An 8086-nucleotide genomic window follows, 5' to 3' on the forward strand; every position below is an offset into this window, starting at 1 on the left:
ATGTACATATAAAGCATCAATTTGCAATGATAAGATTCAACATTGTGTACTAATGTACAGTTTCCAATTTGCAACATAAAAAGAAACAACAGGAGAAATAATCTCCCAATCAATATACAAGCAAGCACTTGCATATTGTAGTTATAGTAAACAAAGCACAATAGCTGGCAATTTTTCTTTATATTTTATATCTAATCATTTTTTTCAGTCACATACAACAGTTATATGAAATTAAAAAATAAAAACATATTCATACATAATGAAAAATAAACAATACACAAGAAAGAAATTAAACAGCAAGCACTAGCACTAAAAAAGAAAAATTCAATTTAAAAATAAAAAAATTAAATGAAAATAATAACATCCATATAAAGGAGACACTCATAAATAATACAAGTATATCAGAAAGTTTAGTTATAGTAAATAACTAAACAAAGAATGGATGAAGGAATAAATTCTTGAAAAAGTAGATTGGTAAAAGAAATAGAGCTCTTATGCAGAAAAGTTTTTAGTATTAATATAAGATTGGGGTTAGAAATTAATAAAATATTTTATGGAGTACAAAATTTTGATAGCAAAATAGAAGAGCAGGAGAACTAGAAATTAAAACATATATTGCTATAATAAGCTGAAAATTGAATGAGTCCATTAAAAAAATTTTTAGGTTGGTGAACTGCACATCAAAACACAGTATTGGGGAAAAAAGAAAGGTTTTTTGCAAGTAGAAGAAAATAAACTAATGTTCATAACTCCTTTTAAGACAAGTGGTATAGCCATGTTAACTTTTCATATGCATTAACAGCTAAAAGTGGAAATATTTCAGTATTATTAATAGTATTATCTACACAAGGAGTAATCTTCTAACGCTTTGGATCTTAGACATTTGTGATATGCACGATGTGTATCCTCGGACTTTTTGAGCTTTTTAAAAAAATTCTGTTTGAATTTTGTACTTGTGATAGGTGAATGATATTAACATATTTGGAAAGAGAACAAAATTCAGTTTATTTTAATATATTATATGATACTTATTTTACTTACTTAAAAAATTATGATGTTCTAAAAATTATATAAATATGTATAAAATAAAAAATTGTGACACTATTGTTTTAAACATAATAAGCTTTTAGTGTAATAAATTTTGAAACAGTCAAGTATACACAAAGCTACTGCACACTCAGAACACCACCAAGTAGTTTCTTCCTTTCTTCCAGTTTTTCCTGTGACTGTTTTTGTTTTATCAGAGCAAACTTTACAGACCCTTGCAGGCTGCACTTTCTTTTCAGTTGGGGATATTTTCTCAGGAAAGTGACAACCTGTTAGTCTGTTTTTACTGTTGTTGGTGTAGCTTCCTGTGCAAGAACTGTCTTTTTTCCTAAAGCCATTGCGATCAATATAATACATTTTTCCAAATGACATTTATGCCTCAAATGCAATCGACAATCGTAATTCCCATTATAAGAAAGACAAAGGCATTGACAATTGACATCATAAATAAATGGAAAAAAATGTTTTCCACCGTTTTATTTGTTTACTTTTAAATGGATAGTATGAAACAACCTGGTCATTTCTATTCAGCCCAGTTTTATTTTTATTACAATTGATAATTACATCTGGTTTAGTTTTGAAATCAACCCTGAAGATAAGGCTAATATATCTTTAAGGCTAACACATCTCTGGTGTCTTTACATTTGACACACAGGAAATGATTTCTTCTCATGTAAACAGATTTGTTTCTTTTTAGTTTTTTTTTTACTATATTTATTTTTGGCAGCTTTATTTTTTTGGCAAAGTTTTTAAAACACTACCTTTGCCATCTTAAAGTACGTGTTATTGAAATATTTTTATATTTGAAATAGAATTAATAACGATTGGTTTGAGCATTAGCTAAGGTACCAAAACATGGTGTTTCTAAAAATGCAATTTTCAAATGTTGATAAATAACCAATTAAATATGATATAGAGATATCCCTTGTGGAATGAGTAGGTAGTAAGCCTAAGAACAGAATGCTATGCTATATTGACTTTTTAATTTTTTGCAATTTGTTGATTATTACAGACGTTTTATCAATAACATGCAAATTTTCACAGTAGATCTGTGTTAACAGGCAATCAGATGTTAAAAATACTTTGAAAATTTAACTAATTTATAGCTCTGGGTCTTATGAATTCTTACCTTTTAGATTTTTTAATTATCTCTAATACAGAGTTGTGGGAATTCATTTATTGTGTGCCTTCGAGATACACTAACTATATTTATGAAAGCTGTAGTGTGTTTTTGTTGGTTATTGTAAAATTTGCTAGTGCCCTTAGTTTTGTTTGTAGAAAAAAGTACCCGGGAAGTTTTTATGTGAAATTTCCTTAGCTATTTATGGTGCTTTTTGTTTTTACATGCGATTAAAAATAAAGCTGTTATTGGCAAAAAAACAAACATTTTTTCATTAATTTGTTAATTAACAAATTAAATAGTTAATCAATTGCTGATGTTTGTAAGGGCACACTTTTATTCTACATATTTTTCCCGAACCCATTCCAATAATTTATTTGGTATAGTAAATTTTGTAGTGGTTAACATCTCTGTTGGCTCAGCTAATATACTTATCTACATATTTATTTTAATTTTGGTTTTTCTTGAGTCTTTTAGGTCTTCTTGGACTTGTGTGAACCATTTCCTTTTAGATTTTTTACTTTGAAAGAAATAAAAAATTTGCTTAGTTAATCTGCTGTTATTCATTCTAAATATATGGAATAAAATGCAGTTGGTCAGTAAGATATTGGAGTACTGGCACACGTACATGATCCGATAATCATGTGTTTCCAGGAAACTCATCTTCTACAACATGACCCAATAGCACTCAGGATACTTCTGTGAGAGATGCGACTGCCTAGTAGACAGTAGGGAGAGTGGTGGAGTAGCGATTTTCATGAAGAATTGGGTGTCAGCTACAAGAATTCAACTAACCACTGTCATTCCTGCTATTGCAGTAAAGGTCTCTATTCCCTTCAAATTGCATATCTGCAATCTGTATCTCTCACCGAACACTGAGTTCAGTGCTTTAGATGCCTCAAATCTCCTCACGCAAATACCATCTCCATCGTTAATAGTAGGAGACTTCAATGCCCATCATATTTCCTGGGGCTCAACCTTCTGCTCCATTCGAGGAAATATGATAAACAGATTGAGACAAGACTTTGACCTTTGCCTACTGAATAATGGATCACACATATTCATGTCCTTATCAACTGGTACTGTATCTAACCTTGATCTTTCCATATGCTCGCCGAATGTGCTCCCTCATTTTAATTGGTCTGTTTGTGGTGACTTTCACGGCAGTGATCATAGAACAATTCTTATTGGTTTCGGTGTAGACTGCGAGATTAAAAGAAGGCCACGGAGATGGATTGTTGAAAAGGCAGATTGGAACGGATACCATAAAGCATTCCAATCTCAGTATGATGATGGAGCGAACATCCTCGACCAATACTCTTCTTTTACGTCCATGATACTTGAGAATGCCAACAGATATATCCCACAAACATCGGGTAATCCTAGACGTCCTTTCGTTCCATGGTGGAACAATGATGGCAAATATGCTATTAGGAATCGACGGCAGGCACTACACAAATTTAATCGTAGGCCTACAACAGAACATCTAAATTTATACTGCAGGGCTAGAGCGGTGTGCCGTCGAGTATTCTTGGACGCTAAGAGGAATTCATGGACGAAATACGTGAGCACTATCTCACGCACTACTCCCACGTCTACTGTATGGAAGAAAATTCGTGCAATTTTCGGTTCACCGAAACAATCTATTCTCGGTCTTATTGATGAAGGAGAACTCCTTTCATCATCCTCGGAAGTGGCAAATAGTCTAGCAAAATCTTTCCGCTCAGTGTCTCTCACCTCATCATATAATAACGATTTTCAACGTTACAAGATACAAATAGAAATATTATCATTAAACATTGGTGATTCAGTTGGTGAATTAAACACTCCATTCGTATTTAAAGAATTGTTACATGCACTTAAAAACTCACGGGACACTTCCCCTGGACCATACAACATTCGCCTTTCCATGCTTTCACACCTTCCTAATTCAGCACTACAACAACTTTTGAATATTTTCAACGGTTTATTCTCCGAACAAGTCTTCCCACCCGGCTGGTCAGAAGCATTTATTATACCAGTACTAAAACCTGGTAAAGACCAAACGAACCCCTCAAGCTACCGCCCTATTTCATTGACAAGCGTTTTGTGTAAAATAATGGAGAGAATGGTAAACCGCAGACTTACATGGTACTTGGAGAAACATGGCTTTCTATCTCCAGAACAGTGTGGTTTTCGACAAGGACGATCTTCTATTGACCATTTAGTGTCACTAGAAGCAGCCATACAAAACGCTTTCGTTAATCGGCAGCACCTCGTCGCTATCTTCTTCGATATAAAAAAGGCGTATGACACAGCCTGGCGACGTGGTATTCTTAACACTCTCAAAGAATGGGGAATCAAGGGCAATATGCTTGCTTTTATCCGGGGATTCTTAAATCACTGAACGGCTCGTGTTCGTGTGGATGATTCGCTCTCAGATAGCGTCATCTTGGAGAATGGAGTGCCCCAAGGTAGTGTATTAAGTGCCACCTTATTTTCTGTAGCCATAAACGATATTACCAAATGTGTGCAGGCTCCTGTCTCATGCTCTCTATTTGCTGACGACTTTGCTATCTACATTGCAAGCCGTTCAGCACCTACAGCAGAGAGACTACTGCAGAACACTATATCTCACCTTGAAGCTTGGTCCAGGATTACTGGTTTCACATTTTCATCTGAAAAAACAAAATGTGTAGTTTTTTCTCGGCTACGAAACCATTCTATTCTGCAAATATTTCTGAACAGAGAGACTATTACTATCTCTACTTACGTCAAGTTTTTAGGTTTATTTTTTGATAGCCGTCTTACTTGGGTCAAACATTTAAAAGAATTGAAAACAAAATGTTCCAAACTTCTAGATATGATGCGAGTCCTTACTAACACCAACTGGGGAGCCGATAGATCATGTATGATACGTTTTTACTATTCCTTTGTTCGCTCCCGTTTAGATTATGGTTGTGTCGCCTACTCTTCAGCTCGTCAAACCGTGCTTAAAATGCTGGATAGTGTACATCATGCTTTCCTTCGGCTTGCCACAGGCGCGTTTAGATCAAGTCCTGTCGCAAGCTTACTAAGCTTTATAATATATTTTGAAAATGGTGATTCAGCCATGCCAATACTGCAGAGGTTTCATATTCATTCCAATGTTTGCTTTAAGACAAAGTTCTGATACAGAACATGATATTGAAGTGGTTAGAAAACTTCAGAACTATTGTTGCAGTGTTGCAGAAAAAGGCTCATGGGAGAGAAAAAATTGTTCACTCGCCAGAGAAATCGAGGTGGCTTGGTAAGCGATGGAGAATAGACCTCATTGTTCATTATTAAAACATGCAAGTGCTTTATGGTGTAGTTTCTGAGAATTCATCAACAGATCCACAACCATATCAGCACACCTGTACTTAGAACATGTAACTGTGTGGTATGGATCAGTAAATTTTGATGTAACTGGCCTTTTTTTCTTTGAAGAAGATGGATGTTTGGTAAACCTTTAATCGGATTATTTGATGGCCATGTTGCAAGATTTCCTTTTAACCATTCAAACATCACATTAACCAATAATGGAGATGGTTTCAACAAAAAAAAGCAACTATCTGTAAATGAAGGCCATCAATTGACACATTTCATTTAATGATTACTGTGTGCCTTGTTTCTCATAAGGGGGAAAATTGTAAATGTAGTTTTAGTACTTTTTTTTAAATTTAACATTAAGATTTTTATACTAATATAGTTACCATTTCTTTGACTGTATAAATTACATTTATTACAAAACATAATTCGTATCTGTTAAATTAAACTGAATATCTTTGTTTTGTTTTTTGATTGTTTCAGCTGTATGCTATTAGAATAAAATTAATATTCCAGATATTTATTATGTAAATAAAGATATATATGCATGCATACATCATATTTATTCTAAATGAAATTTATAAAGCAGTTATTTGGTTTTAATTAGCATTAATATTTCAGGAGATGATATAAACAGATTATTGACAGTACATCTAGCTGAAATAATTGTGAATATTTTGAGAAATTTATATGATCCTGAAGAACTCTTCAAACTTTGTTCTATTATGGATAGATCTTTTCTGATTTCTTTGCCTGATCCAGAAAAAATCCAGTACAGTTTTTCAACAGTTAGCAAACTTTTTGAATATCTACAGGTATTCTAATTTAACAAAGTTACATTATAATTTCAAAAAATTTATTTTATTATTATTTATTTATTTTTTAAAACTATTGTTGGGAAAGGAGGGTTCTCAAAGTTACTTTTGTGGTATTTGAGTCATATTAAATTTTAAATTAGTGTAATTTTAAATAAAAGAAACATTCTGATAAAAGCCAGCCCTTTATTTGGAATTGAATCTAGAACTTGCTATGTTACCTGAATGCTGTACATTACTGTAATAGTAGAATACTGTAATTTACTGAACTTGAGAAATAGATTTTTTGAACAAAATTTTATTCATTCAACTTGCATTAGATAACGTGCTGTGCTTGCTAATTTTTCACTGTGAAATACTGATGGCAGATGACATTGGTGCTATTAAATATGATATTATTTTATGGTTAGTTTAAATATAAACAGTGGAGGTAAGAATACAGAACTTATTTATGTTTATGAACTTTATTCAAAATTTCTACCTGTTAATTTGGATATTTTTAAATATTACGTTTGAATATAAAAATACAATTCAAATGAAATTTAGTATCATAGTAAAAGTTTTACAAGTGATACTAACTACCAGTTACATTAACCTTTCACAGGAACAATTTTCGAATATTGCTTATTTAAAACACACACACATGCATTCACACGCACAGACACAGACAGACAGACAGACAACAAGAGTATTGTATTGCAACCCCTAAAACTGTTTTAGGTAGAGATGTAAAACTTGCAGGATATTTTATTGGTAAATTATTCAAAGTTTTGGCTTGGAGATGGACTGCAAATGGGGGCTTTAGAGGATTAAATAAAAGAGTCTAAACTATAATGCCTAGTGCAGATTTATTAAAAAAAAAGAAATAAATTTGTTGCAATGTCTCAACCAAACAGCTGAGGTAACAAAATTAGATTTCTTTTGTGAATAGATTAAACCAGTTATGAAAATTAAAAATGAAACAAATAATTATTCAAATTAATTTTTAAAACTGCAATTAAAATCATTTATAATGAATAAATTTGTAACCAAATCCAAAGTAGCCCTATCTTAATTTAATTAATATAGGGCTATATTAAATTAATATAGGGTTAATATTTTCTTATCATGTTTAAGTTGAAGCTAACTTCATGGTTATGGGTATTCCCTTAGACTATTTTGTTGTTAAATTAGGTATTTCTCTTGAGTAATTGTTATGATCAGTTCAAATAATTAAGTTAATAATTTTGTGTAGTAACCAGTTCACTAATTGCTTCTATCTTGTTTATTAACATTATTTACAAAATAACACTGTGAACTTGAAACACTTTCTTAATGAGTAGAGGCTTTAATGATAAAGTTTGATGTAGAGTAAAATTTGCAAGTTGTAAGGTTGTGTTAAATTAAAATCAAGACTTACATTATTAAACTGGAAGTGTTGTAGATAAATTTCTATCATTGATAATAAATTGTTAGATATAATGTGAATATTTGAGTAAAATTCATTGAACAATCCCAATTGCCTAACATGAATAGTGGCGTAAGAACATGACATAAGCCTAAGGTCATTGTTTAAAACATTGAAAGATAACAAATTTAAACCCATTCAAAGTTCATTTACTCAAGAACTACCTAATGAGGAAAATTTGAATCGTAAAGTTTTGCAAAACATTGCTGAAGAACTCATTTATTAAATCACTAAGGTGGCATTGAGGCCATGTCCATTTTATGTGGCACGGTATATCTCAATAATTATCAGTATCATAACTAAACATCAGCAACATATAGTGATATATAC

The sequence above is a fragment of the Lycorma delicatula genome, chromosome 1 (genome assembly GCF_047948215.1).
Source record: "Lycorma delicatula isolate Av1 chromosome 1, ASM4794821v1, whole genome shotgun sequence".
Lineage (NCBI taxonomy): Eukaryota > Metazoa > Arthropoda > Insecta > Hemiptera > Fulgoridae > Lycorma > Lycorma delicatula.